At 55.9% G+C, this 13,384-nt stretch overlaps 1 protein-coding gene across 3 annotated transcripts in view; it reads left to right on the plus strand.

Moving 5' to 3' along the window:
• Positions 1-13,384, plus strand: part of ZBTB46 (zinc finger and BTB domain containing 46) — a 63,784-nt gene that overhangs the window by 842 nt on the left and 49,558 nt on the right. Inside the window, exon 2 of one of the 3 annotated variants that reach the window (XM_045443908.1) lies at positions 4,746-5,163. The exons of the other annotated variants lie outside the window; for them this stretch is intronic. The gene's annotated coding sequence lies outside the window, so the exon portion shown is untranslated. The remainder of the gene's footprint in view (positions 1-4,745; positions 5,164-13,384) is intronic. 3 annotated transcript variants of the gene reach the window in all.

The raw sequence follows: 13,384 nt of genomic DNA on the forward strand, positions 1-13,384 counted from the left end.
CTCCCCCTGACGCCGGCCACCGGCCTCGTCTCCATTTTAATTGCTGGATGAACCAGGGCGCAGGGGCCTCGGGGCCGGGTGGCCAGAGGAGCGCGGAGGAGACGGGGCGCGCGGAGCGGCCAGGGGCGCGCGGAGCGGACGGGGCGCGCGGAGGGAGCCGGGTCCGCCGCGAGCGGTGTCTTTGTTTCTCCGTAAATAGACATGTCAGTTTCACAGGGTAGCACGAGTCACTGTCTGACAACTCAATCCGATGGCAAATGGGGAATTTTCTGCGCCAGGAGGAGGGCTGTGGCTAGTTGGGGTTCCCCTGGCCCCGGTAACAAATTTATTATTTGTAGGTGTAACGGACCACGCACAATAGGGCTGGACCGAGGAGCCTGGGTACGAGCCAAAAGGGGTAAAGAACAGATATTTTCTGACACCGAGAAATATAAACAAAAGAAAGTTTGACTGAGATTCACAGCGAATTTCCTCGCGCTTGCCGTGCTACAATCTCAGCTACGCATTTGTGGAGGATTACGGTGGCAAGATTGTTATCAGCATTGTTTAAAGAAATGCTAATTAGGCAACGCGTTTTGCAAACTGCTGGGCGAGGACACCTGTGCACGGAGTGCTCGCGTGCAGCTTAATCGGGTCAGTTGTAGAATCTTTCCTGTTGGATTTATTATCAAAGCTAACTTTCCGTGTGGGTAACAGACTTGTGGATTCACCGTGTGGCTGGCCCGCTCGCTGCCTGTACAAGGCAATATTTCCAGTCTGCAGGAATGGAAAATAGCTCGTTCCTCAGAAAGAAATTTAGAGGAGGGTTTTTCACATGAATAATGAAGTAAACACTAGTATTTTATCATACTGGAGTCCTTTCATTTGGTTTATTTTATGGTAGTTTTAGATATTTTGCACTGAAAACTGTGGGGTGCCTTGTTATTCCAGAAAGAATTAAGTGAATGATAGGCATGCTGAGGCAGAAGTTACTGAGATCTAAGCCCTGTGTCCCCTATAAAGTTAGTTGTCATCTTCATATTCTCTGCTGAAGGAGGGACGGGGTGGTTATTGTGAGTTTTCTTTAGAAGATAGTGGAAGGTCCTCACTTTGGGCCTTTCCTGGAGACCAGCCTTAGGGAAGGCATTTTATTAAGCCTCTCGTTGACATCATCTCGGATATAAGAGTTTCGTTTTGATGAGACCATTTCTGTTCAGGTTTGCCTGTTTTCTCTCTGAAAATGCCTCGTTCCTGTGCTCAGACCCCGGTGATGTCCGCCTTCTGGGGCTCAGGTGACTGCCGCCTAGAGGGGCACCACCCTCTTTGACGCTCTGTGTCCCCACTCAGTTATCCAGGGCCCGGTGATTCCCTCGCCCCGGTGACACCCGTGCTCCTCCGTCACACATGAGCACAGCAAGGGCTACGCAGACCCCTGGAAAGGGCAAGATCACTCCCGGTTTAGAGGAAATGCTTAGGCCTGATGCCCTTTTGCTGTCAGAGGGTGTGTTATTTACAAACATGTTACACGAAATTAAATTTTAAGAGAGTGAACTTTCCAACGTTATCCGTATGTGGGGCTTTTCAAATTAAAAGAAATTGGGCCACACTGTCCCTGTGGTATGTGTTTCTGGGACAGCTGTGTGGCCCTCCTGCTTTGTTCTCTACCAGAGGTCTTAGACCAGCCTGTGCGAGCTGAGGAGACCCACTTAGTTCACGGTGCTTAGAAGAGCGCCCGGTCACCTGAGCTAATTCCTTCCTTTGCTGACACGTCATGTGCCCAGGTGCCTTCTTGGCTGCTGTGTTAAGGTGAGGGGAAGGTTCTAGAAGCCTCCGTCCCTCCTGTCCTCCTCACACCTTGCAGCACAGCACCTGCCACGGCAGTCCATTCTGGGAGTTGGCATTCCTTCCTGACCCATGTTCTCATAAAAATATAGGCTTTTGGGGCGCCTGGGGGGCTCAGTCAGTTAAGCGTCTGACTTCAGCTCAGGTCATGATCGCACGGTTCGTGGGTTTGAGCCCCGTGTCGGGGTCTGTGCTGACAGCTCAGAGCCTTGAGCCTGCTTCGGATTTTGTGTCTCCCTTTCTCTCTCTGCCCCTCCCCCCATTGATTCTCATTCCCTCTCTCTCTCTCTCTCTCTCTCTTTCTCTCTCAAAAATAAATAAACATTAAAAAAATGCATAGACTTTTTATTTCCTCTGACCTAACGTAATTTACCTTAAAGTCTGTTGAGTGATGGCACATTGCCCAGAATTCCCCTGTGTATCTGTCCCCTCCCCTGATAAAACATTGCTACCAGTTTCCTTTAGTGGGCTGGCTGCTAAGAATGAGTGGATGATTAAAAATCTCTGTTGAGGCCACAAGGCTGATTTAAGTGTTTGAAATACTGTGTCATCCTGATTGTGGTTCTGATGCCTTCGGCCCCCAGCTCTGGCTGTGCGTGGCCTGTATGGCTGGGCCTCACGCCATGAGGTTAGGGAAGGGTTCCCTCTTTTCTGCCATTCCGGCCTGAACACTTTGCGTCTTACGTGTGCAGACCCAGGCTTTGTGTTCTGGTTTGCTAGTGATGGCAGAATGTGGCCTGGGATGTTATTTGTAGATGAAAAAGTCATGGAAAACAGAGATAACCTTTCCTAACAAACTAGAAAGTTTTTCTATTAAAGGGTGAAGAGAAACCAGGCCAGTTAAATTTGATCCTAGTATGATTTATGCAAAGTTTTCTGTTAAATTTCTTATCAATAATGCTATTTAAGTCATATTCAGATTTAAAACTTACTGATATTTTAAAACATTATTTGGACTTAAAACTCGCTAAGGTGGGTATTTTAGACTAGAAAAGTGAGAAATAATGTTCACGCAGTTTTGAACTTTGTGTGTTGACAGGTGTGCTTTTGAGTCACATTAGAGAGACACTCCCAAAGTTTCTTCTTTTTTTTAATGTTTACTTATTTATTTTGAGAGAGAGAGAGAGAGATTGGGAGTGGGAGGGGCAGAGAGAGAGGGAGACAGAAAATCCCAAGCAGGCTCCAGGCTCTGACCTGTCAGCACACAGCCTGACTCGGGGCTTGAACCCAGGAATCTGTGAGATCGTGACCTGAGCTGAAACCGGGAGTCTGATGCTGGACGTACTGAGCCACCCAAGTGCCCCTGGCCCTGTTTGAATCTTAAAAACGTTTCTTTTCTCATCCCATCCCATTTAAAGTAGTAAAACTTCTTTTTTTTTTTTTTTTTAATGTTTACTTATTTTTGAGAGAGACAGTAACGGAGCATGAGGAGGGGAGGGACAGAGATAGAGGGAGACACAATCTGAACCAGGCTCCGAGCCTGATGCGGGGCTCGAACTCACAAGCTGTGACCTAAGCTGAAGTCAGATGCTTAACCGACTGAGCCACCCAGGTGCCCCTAAAGTAGTAAAGCTTCTGAGTGCCGTTATCCTTTTATTTCAGAAGCTTTAAGTCAGCTTAGGAAATTTTGAGAGAAGCAGAAATTGCTCAGTTTCATTTAGAGACAGAGAACACGCTGGTTCAGAAGGCAGCAGCTGGCCCAGGGTCACCCACAGGTTCACGGGCACACCGGCCCTCCTCAAAGGGCAGACCGGCTGCAGGCCTGGTGGTGGCCCCGTGCCCCACGAGGAGCCTGCCCACGCCTTGTCGGGTCAGACGCTCCCCTTCCCGGTGGGTCTGATGCACAGACCCGCCCCGGGAGGGGGTGGGGCCCTGGGGCCCTGGGGTTGAGTGTCTCCGGCTCCCTGCCCTCGTGCTTCTCCACGTGTGTGCAGGGAGGTCGGCGCCGCCCCGTGTTTCCCAGATGGTGTGTTTGGGTCTGGGCCCTGGACCCCGGAGGCTGCGGGCCTGGGCGGGCCTGAGCCCAGGGTCGGTGGCCGGAGTCCCAGGGCTCCCAGGTGGAGGCCTTGTGCGTTCTCCTCCTGCTGCCAGAGAGCTCCTTGGTATGCGGGCCGCTTCCCGCGCGGCCTCCGGCAGACGGCAGGATATTTGCAGCGAATTGGGACTCTGGGGACTCAGCCGGGTGCCCCTTCCCTCCCAGGCGCCCTGCCCTCCGGGCCCTGCGGTGGCGGCTGGTGCGAGCTCTTCATGCTCCCCGTTTGGGTGCCTCTCCGTCCTGCTTCCTCCATCCGCTTCTGAGTCGTTAGAGGTGGCGCTTTTCCTGTGCGGCCTTCTGAGATGAGAGAGAGTTGGGGACGTGAGTCCTTGCAGACTGGACTCGCAGTGGCTGAGCGCTTGGGGCCGGCTGCGGGGTGTTTTCCGTAACCACGCAGAGGTGCCTGTGCTGTGATCATTTGTCAAGAGAGCCCGAAGGAGTCAGGACGTGGAAGGGCGCACGGGTGGGCACTGGACAAGGCCCTCGCCTGAAGCCAGGGGGACGTTTCTGAGTCATGTCGCCCCGTGCGGTTCGGTAATTCCGCTCAGCTTGTCACAGACTGCCTTTCCGTTTTTGCTCTTGGTCGTACGTGGGCAACTTTGGAAGTGGAAGTTTACAGGCCTTTCCACGGGGATGTGGTGGCTTTCCATCGCCTGTGGCGATACAGAAACACGTTTCTGTATCGTTTCGTTGTTTTTGTTTCGTTTTGTGTGAAGGCTTTTTTTCCTCCAACCTCAGAGTAGTTTGAAGAACTTTTCAGAGCTCCTTAGCAGACACTGTGCACTGGGGCAGTAACCACACATCTGTGTGGCCCACTGGGAGGCCGAACAAAGTGATTTTTAATACTGAGTAGGCTCGGCTTTCTCATTTTCTTTTCTTGTGTTGGCAGAATGAGACCAGAACAAGGAGTGAAAACGTGACACTGACTTTGGGCGCCCCTTTGAATTAAAGTTGGCGGAGCATTCAACTCTTCATCTTGGGGTCGTGAGTTCGAGCCTCATGTTGGGTGTAGAGGCTACTTAAATGAGTAAATACACTTAAGAAAAAGAGAGAGAGAAAAAGTTGGTTTGACACTTGCCCGCTGAACTTGGTTGGGCAATGTAGTGAACATCTGAGGAGTGGATAGGTGGTCTTCTGAAACTGTTGGCATCTCCTCTGCTCTGGCTTCCGGACTGCTGGTGCTGCTTTGCTGTCTTCGGCACGGTGGAGACCCAGCTGGCCTTGCTGATGGGGCAGAGGGCGGCTGGCAAGGTTGCCCGCACTACTACAGAGTTCTCCCGATGGAGAGAGCCACAAGTATTTCCAAGGTGTGTGTGTGCACTCGGGGCCCGAGGAGCAGGTTGGGAAGGGGTCAGCACTGAGAAGCATGCCTTCGCTGTGTCCAGCACAGAGGTCGGGGGCTCGGTCAGAGGCCAGATGTGTCTTGCTGTCTTCTCTCCTGGGACCAGTAGGCATGCCGTCCTTGCGCAGGGAGAGCGGACGGAGCACCAGCACGGCAGCCTCCCGGTGCACTGCCCACACCTGCTCAAGATCATTCACAATCCTCTTGCTTTTTACTTAAGCTGATCTTTGTCTTGTTTTAAGCAAGAATATCCATGAAATCACGCATTTGATGTCGGTTACCCTTTTTGGGTGCCCACTAAAGCGAGCACGTGACTCTCAGTGCAGACACAGATTTGCCCAGGAGCTGTTCTAGAGCTGCCCTTGGTGTTGCTGTGGTGTGCGGGCCACCCCTGGGGGTCCACCCTTCTCTGCACAGCTGCCTTCCAAAGGCTCTGTGCCTCCAGAGCAGCCCACACACCACACCTCACTCGTCACTCAGAAGAGCGCGTGCTGTGCTCTCCCCTTGTCTCCACCCACAGCCCACGGGAAAGGTCCGGTGCTTCCACCCAGTGGCAGGGGCAAGGGCCACCGAGCTGTTGAACGGCCACCCCTGCCTGGGTTTCTGGGTTCTGAACGCCGGCACCTTTGCCGTGTGGCTTTCCTGGGTGAAGGAGCGGACTGTATCGTGGTTCTCACCTTGGAGCTCCTCGGACAGCTTCAAGAGGATGCATCTCCCAGCTCTGCTGCACACCACTGACTTGGATGGGGTGGGTGCTGGCGCATCGGACACACAAGAGGTGCGGAACCGCTCACGCCCCATCTCAGACGGCCTTTGTGATCATCTGACTGGGAGCAGTACTCTAAGTTAGGTTGCTGTTGTATGAGTTTCCAGGACTGTCGTGACAAAACACCACAGACCTGGTTTCTACACAATGGGGATTCATTCTCTCATGGTTCTGGAGACCAGGAGCCCCAAATCAGAATGTGCGCGGGGCCACGCTGTCTGCAAATGCTGCAGGGGAGGACCCATCTGTTGGCAATCCTGGGTGCTCCTTGGCCTCTGGATGCATATGCCAATCTCTTTTGTGTGTTCTCATGGTCTCCTCCCCTTTGTGTCTAGATTTCCTTCTTACTTTGTTTTATTTATTTTTTGTTAAAATTTTGTAATGTTTATTTATTTTTGAGACACGGAGAGAGAACAAGCTGGGGAGGGGCAGAAAGAGGGGGGAACGGAGGGTCCCAAGCAGGTTCTGCGCTGTCAGCACCGAGCCCCACGTAGGGATCAAACTCACAAACTGCGAGATCATGACTTGAGCCGAAGTCGGATGCTTAACTAGCTGAGCCCCTTAAAATTTTTTTTTAAGTAATCTGTATACCCAACTTGGGGCTTGAACTCATGACCCCGAGACCAAGAGTCACATGCCCCTCCAACTGAGCCTGCCAGCTGCTCTTGAATTTCCTTATTCTTTTAAAACAATTTTTTAATGTTTTTTTTTAATGTTTTATTTATTTCTGAGAGGGGGGAGGGGCAGAGAGAGGGAGACACAGAATCCGAAGCAGGCTCCAGGCTCTGAGCTGTGAGCACAGAGCCCGACATGGGGCTTACCACGAACCACGAGCCAAAGTCATACTTAACTGACTGAGCCACCCAGGCACCCTGGGATTTCCTTATTCTTAAGAGGGCATCAGTTACATTGAATCAACGTCTGCTATGATGACCTCACCTTAACTTGATTAGATCTGTGAAGACCCTGTTTCCAAACAAGGTCACATTCACAGGACTGGGCCGGGGGAGGGGGGGGGGTTAGGCCTGAACGTGTGGGACGTGATTTACCGTAGCTTGTATTTGCACGTTTGCACGTGTGCTTCTCAATCCTGCGTTAGTGAAGGTTCTCCGGTCGCCAGGCATCACCTCTCCAGCCGCTGGTCCCTGGATGGCACAGCAGAGGTGGCCTGTGCAGCAGGCCCAGCCCCATGCCTGCCACATGCAGGGCTCTCAGCTGCCAGCAAGGCCCTTGCTTTGCTGAAGTGCATGTCCTGAAGGGGAGGTGACAAAGACAGACAGACGGGCCTCTGAGACATAGATGGTGACCCCTTCCCCGGACAGGTGCCCGGGGAGGCTACCGGGACCAGGTTTTTCTGCGTGGTGGTGAGTAGGGCGGAGTGAAGGGTACTCAGTGGGGCTGGGGGTGGGGGGTACTCTGCTGCTGCTGCAGAGAAAGTGCTGGATGCACGTGTGCCCTGTGTGTGCCCCGGTGGACGCACGTGTGCCCGGTGTGTGCCCTGTGGATGCACATATGCCCTGTGTGTGCCCCGATGGACGCACGTGTGCCCTGTGTGTGCCCGGTGGACGCATGTGTGCCCTGTGGACACACGTATGCCCTGTGTGTGCCCCAATGGATGCACGTGTGCCCTGTGTGTGCCCCAATGGACGCATGTGTGGCCTGTGTGTGCCCTGCGGAAGCACGTGTGCCCTGTGGATGCACGTGTGCCCTGTGTGTGCCCCGGTGGATGCACATGTGCCCTGTGTGTGCCCTGATGGGTGCACGTGTGCCCTGTGTGTGCCCTGGTAGATGCACATGTGCCCTGTGTGTGCCCCGATGGACGCACGTGTGCCCTGTGTGTGCCCCAATGGATGCACGTGTGCCCTGTGGACACACATGTGCCCTGTGTGTGCCCTGCGGATGCACGTGTGCCCTGTGTGTGCCCCAGTGGACGCAGGTGTGCCCTGTGTGTGCCCCGATGGATGCACGTGTGCTCTGTGTGTGCCCTGTGTGTGCCCTGGTGGATGCACATGTGCCCTGTGTGTGCCCCAGTGGATGCAGGTGTGCCCTGTGTGTGCCCCGATGGATGCACGTGTGCTCTGTGTGTGCCCTGTGTGTGCCCTGGTGGGTGCACGTGTGCCCTGTGTGTGCCCCGGTGGACGCACATGTGCCCTGTGTGTGCCCCGGTGGACGCACGTGTGCCCTGTGTGTGCCCCAGTGGATGCACATGTGCCCTGCGGACACATGTGTGCCCTGCGTATGCCCTGCGGAAGCACATGTGCCCTGTGTGTGCCCTGCAGAAGCACGTGTGCCCTGTGTGTGCCCCAATGGATGCACGTGTGCCCTGCGTGTGCCCTGCAGATGCACGTGTGCCCTGTGTGTGCCCTGCAGATGCACATATGCCCTGTGTATGCCCCGATGGACGCATGTGTGGCCTGTGTGTGCCCTGCGGAAGCACGTGTGCCCTGTGTGTGCCCCGGTGGATGCACGTGTGCCCTGTGTGTGCCCCGATGGACACACGTGTGGCCTGTGTGTGCCCTGCGGATGCACGTGTGCCCTGTGTGTGCCTTGCGGAAGCACGTGTGCCCTGTGTGTGCCCTGTGGAAGCACGTCTGCCCTGTGTGTGCCCCGATGGGTGCACGTGTGCCCTGTGTGTGCCCTTCGGATGCACGTGTGCCCTGTGTGTGCCCCGGTGGACGCACGTGTGCCCTGTGTGTGCCCCGGTGGATGTACGTGTGCCCTGTGTGTGCCCTTCGGATGCACGTGTGCCCTGTGTGTGCCCTGCGGATGCACGTGTGCCCTGTGTGTGCCCCGGTGGACGCACGTGTGCCCTGTGTGTGCCCTGTGGAAGCACGTCTGCCCTGTGTGTGCCCTGATGGGTGCACGTGTGCCCTGTGTGTGCCCTGATGGGTGCACGTGTGCCCTGTGTGTGCCCTGTGGACGCACGTGTGCCCTGTGTGTGCCCCGGTGGATGCACGTGTGCCCTGTGTGTGCCCCGGTGGACGCACATGTGCCCTGTGTGTGCCCTGTGGATGCACGTGTGCCCAGCTGCCCCACCAGGTCGTAGGCAGTGAGTGAGGCTGGTGGCACCGTTTCAGGATGGGTTTAGCGCTTCCTGTAAGATACACGGGAAAGCAAAGGAGCGGCTGTTGAAACGCAGTCTTTGAAATGGAGAAAACTCCGTCTTGTGCTAAAGAAAATGCGGAGCTGAGGGCATCGTCGTGCCCTGAAGTGGCGGGGTCTGTGATGCTAAGCGTGTAGTGGCTGTGAGAGCAGGAGTGTTGCGGGGACGTGGACGAGGCCGTTGTGGTTTAGTGGGGTACGGTCCACACTCACAAAGACGCGGTCCCTCGAACACTGACCCCGCGCTCGCCAGGAGGTTCAGAGGTCATTTAATGAGCCAGGAGCTCCGCTCGCCAGGCGGGCCGCTGGGGGGTGGTTGCTGCTGTCAATTCTGTTCACGCTCACTCGTGGTCCCCTGTGAGTGACGACCCGGAGAAGAGGGCCTGTCCCTGTGCAGCCCCAGAGCTGCGGCCTGCGGGTCCCATGGCACCTTAGAGTCTGTCTGCGTCTGCATCGCGGGATCACTTATTCTCCCTAAACTACAAGCTTTGTGGGCCCCACCGCCTGATTCTTACTGACCCGGAGCGTTTTCGAACACACACAGAACTGGCGAAAACGTCCTTGTCACGCAGCCGCACTGGTTCCCATTTCGCTGGTGTCCCTCAGCGTCTTGCTCTGGGCCGCGGGCTGGGTGGGGTTAGGGTGCTCTGCGGACCCTGTTTCCCTGTAAGGGCTGTGCTGTGGGGCGGCCGTGCCGGCCTGGATCCGAGTTCCCCTCGGGCTGTTGTGTGTTCGTTGTCGGTGGCTTCGATGGCACTTGCGGTGGTGCCTCGGGGACCTCATTCACGTTTATCTTATACCGTTTGTTGGTTGAAGATCGGAGCTGTTGCTGTAGCTGCTTGCACCTGTGACCTTAAGGAGCCCCCCACTGGCCCCCGGGAGGGTCTGGGACCAGGCGCAAGGGGCCGTGTGCGTCGTGCGGAGCGTCTGCAGGAATGATGTCCACATCAGAGGCTCAACTCATCATATCTTAAAGCCCAGTAGTTTTTGTGTTTTGGTGACTGCTTTTTTTTTTAATTAAAAAATTTTAAATATTTGTTTATTTTTGAGAGAGAGAGAGAGACAGAGTGCGAGCAGGGGAGGGGCAGAGAGAGAGGGAGACACAGAATCCGAAGCAGGCTCCAGGCTCTGAGCTGTCAGCACAGAGCCTGAGGCAGGGCTCGAACCCACAAACTATCAGATCATGACCTGAGCTGAAGTCAGACGCTTAACCCACTGAGCCACCCAGGCACCCCTGGTGTCTGCTTTTAAAAACACATGTGCTTTTGGGGCTCTGAGTTTGGAATTTTCCTGTTAGTGAGAAAGTTCTCCGCGTCAGCGGGTTGACTCCAGGCCTCAGTTTGCCGTTTGCAGGCCTTTCCTTTTGAATGTTTTAACGCGTGCTTCTCAGCTTGTTTGGAGCCGCGCGCTGTTTTTGCCTTAGTTTTCTTCCCAGATAAATGGTTTTTGCCCACGGCCGACACTGGGTCCGAAGAGGAAGAGCTGGCCCGCCAGAGCCACGGGCGTGGACGAAGTCAGTGTGTGGCCGAGCCACGTGGGCTTGGTTCTCGAACTCCGGTCTCGTGAAGAAAACGTGGGGATTTTGGCGGAGCGGGGGGAGCACAGGGGGTGGGTTCATCCGTCGCTGTTCACGTGCTGCTTCCCGAGTGCTGTGAAGACGCGAAGGCCACAGCTTGGGTCCTGTGGCCTCTCTCCTCCGACACCAACAGGCTTGGGGTCTGACGGGGCCTGGGGACGGCGGACGGCTCGCCCCTCGTGCTTGCAGGCCAGCGTGTGTGTCCTGCCACTCGTGTCATCCTGCTCAAGATCGTGGTGACAGACGTCACTTAGCTGCTGCCCTCTGTCCCGGACTGTCAGTCAGTGAGAGATGTCACCGCGTGTAAGGGAGCCGGCGAGGTGGTGGCACACGCCATCCCCTCTGTGTGAGCACAGAGGGAAATACTAGCAGGGAAGGTGACAGCTGTGCGGCCAGAGGGCTCACGGCCCAAGGAGGGTTTCCTTTTGTTCCTTCGAAGTCAGGCTTGGGGTCCCAGGGCTTTGGCAGCCACTCCATGCCAGGTGGTCGGGGGGGGGGGGGGGGGGGGCGGGCGGCAGGAGGGAGAAGTGTGTGTTCTCCTCCGGGGGGGACCCTGCCCCATGGTGCTTGGAAGGTCCTAGAGGAGCCCATGGCTCACATCGGCCCGGTTCTGGGGGCCAAGGAGGCAGACCGTCCTCGGTCCTGGTGGAAGGATCTGTGAAAGTCCCGCCCGGGCTCCGCGGGGGCTCTCCCAGCCCAGGTGGGAGGGAAGAAAGGGAAGCATGGGTTTCTCTCACATTTATGCCGCATTCCTCCTCCGTGACGTTAATTTTGAACGGTTTCATCCTGCCCCGTGCAAGTGTTTGGTCTTTGAGTTTTATAAAAGAGCAACTTGCCATGGGGAGGAGGTGGGGATCTGAGCGGACGTCTTAGGGTCCGTGGTCCCAGCCGTCACTTCTTTCCGTCAGTTTATTTGTTGTAAACTCCTGAGCACCAACGTGAACAACCTTTCGTTGTTCCTCTGAGTTGGGCCTTGGTCAGATTTAACGTCATGGTTTCCTTGGCTGCTTGGGCATTCGAGTAGTTTCTTACATCGTGGTGTTGTAAGTAGCACTAGCAACATCTTTGAGCAAGTTGCATTTGGGGTCATTTCCTTGGGGTAGAATTTCCCAAAAGTGCAATTACTGGCCAAAGACGTGGGTTTTGTCTCACCGTGTGCTGCAGGCTGTGTTCCGGAAGGACCCGTGGCCTCCGGTTCTCTGGTTGCCCGCGACCACCGTCGTTGGGTTTTTGTGAATTCGTGTTAATCTTTTCAGCTTCATTCATGCAGGTTTTTTCTTTGAAATCTTTTCTCAGAGTCTAGTATGTTTCACCAGGTTTCTCCTAGGCTTTGCCCAGACACCTTTACAGTTTTAGCATTAAGTCACGGGGTTCGCTTTGAGGCTGGCTGTGGGGCTCACCTAGCACCCCAGCCAAGACCGTCCTCAAGTTGTCACCCACCTCGGGACCCTCTGTAGCGGGCCTGGGGATAGGTATGCGGGTTGGACTTGGTGACAGAGGTAGATGATGGCTGGCCTGTGTGGCCTCATTCCCGAGGGCTTTGTCACACAGGGGTACCTGGCACCCCTGACCCCATGCTGTAAGGGCAGGACCCCGCCCGCCCACTGGCTGCCCAGAGAGACAGCACCTTCAGTGCCTGCTTCCTGCAGCTGTGGTCACTGCCGGCGGGGCAGACCTGGAGACCCCTCGTGTCTCTGCCACGTGCCCCAGAGCCCTGAGTGGCCCCCGGTAAGTTCCCCTTGAGACCCAGGCTTTCCTTGTGAATCGGGAGTTTCATTTCTTACCGTGCCTTGGGGCTGGTCCCAGCCCAGCACTTGACAGAGGGGCTTTCCCTGGGAGAGGCCATCTCCCTTACGTGTAGAGAGGGGGCACAGGGTGCCTGAAACCTCCCCTCCTCCCCCCAGTCCCAGCCCAGACCCTGCCCCTCCCACAGGGCTTCTGCCCCACGGCCTCGGACTCCTGGTGGGTCCAGGTGGCCCCCATGCTGGTGCCCACTGCTGGCCAGGGCAGCCCTGCCTGGACCTCCCGCCTTCATCACATGCCCCTGCCTTGGGCCCCTGCAGCCTGGCCTGTGCCCCCAGGTGGGCTCGGCTGGCCACTGATGGGGTTGCCGGGGACCAGGGTGATCTCTCTGTTGACGGCTCCGGGACTGGCTGTGTTGTTGATGTCCCTGTGAGTTAGGGAAGCTGAGCCATCGCTGGGGGCCGAGCGGTCCTGGCTGGAGCTGCCCACCTGGTCTGCTTTCCTGCTCTGGCGATGACCCTTCAGTCAGCAGCTGCCTGTGCGTCCTTCAGTCCGTCGTGTATTCAGCATGTAACGAGTGTTTACCTGGGAAAGGCCTGTGCTCTCTGCTGCTAGTCTCAAAAGGCGATGGAGACGTGGCGATGAGCGATGCTTGTGCCCTGCTCAGGGTGGTCCTGGCCCAGCTGGCCCAGCTTCGCGTGCAGCACCTTTTTTTAAAGCCTGTTTATTTATTTTGAGAGAGAGAAAGTGCATGGTGGGGGAGGGGCAGAGAGCGAGGGAGAGAAAATCCCCAGCAGGCTCCAGGCTTTCAGCTCAGAGCCTGACTCGGGGCTCGAACCCACGAACTGTGAGATCGCGATCTGAGCTGAAATTAAGAACTGGGCGCTTCAGTGCCGGAGCCGCCGGGTACCCTGCCGGCAGCGCCTTCCGTGGACCAGAGGTGGCTCGTCTACGGCGGTTAATAGGAGCGGTTAATAGGAACGTGGCTGTGTGAACACG

This window comes from Leopardus geoffroyi, chromosome A3 (assembly GCF_018350155.1).
Source record: "Leopardus geoffroyi isolate Oge1 chromosome A3, O.geoffroyi_Oge1_pat1.0, whole genome shotgun sequence".
Lineage (NCBI taxonomy): Eukaryota > Metazoa > Chordata > Mammalia > Carnivora > Felidae > Leopardus > Leopardus geoffroyi.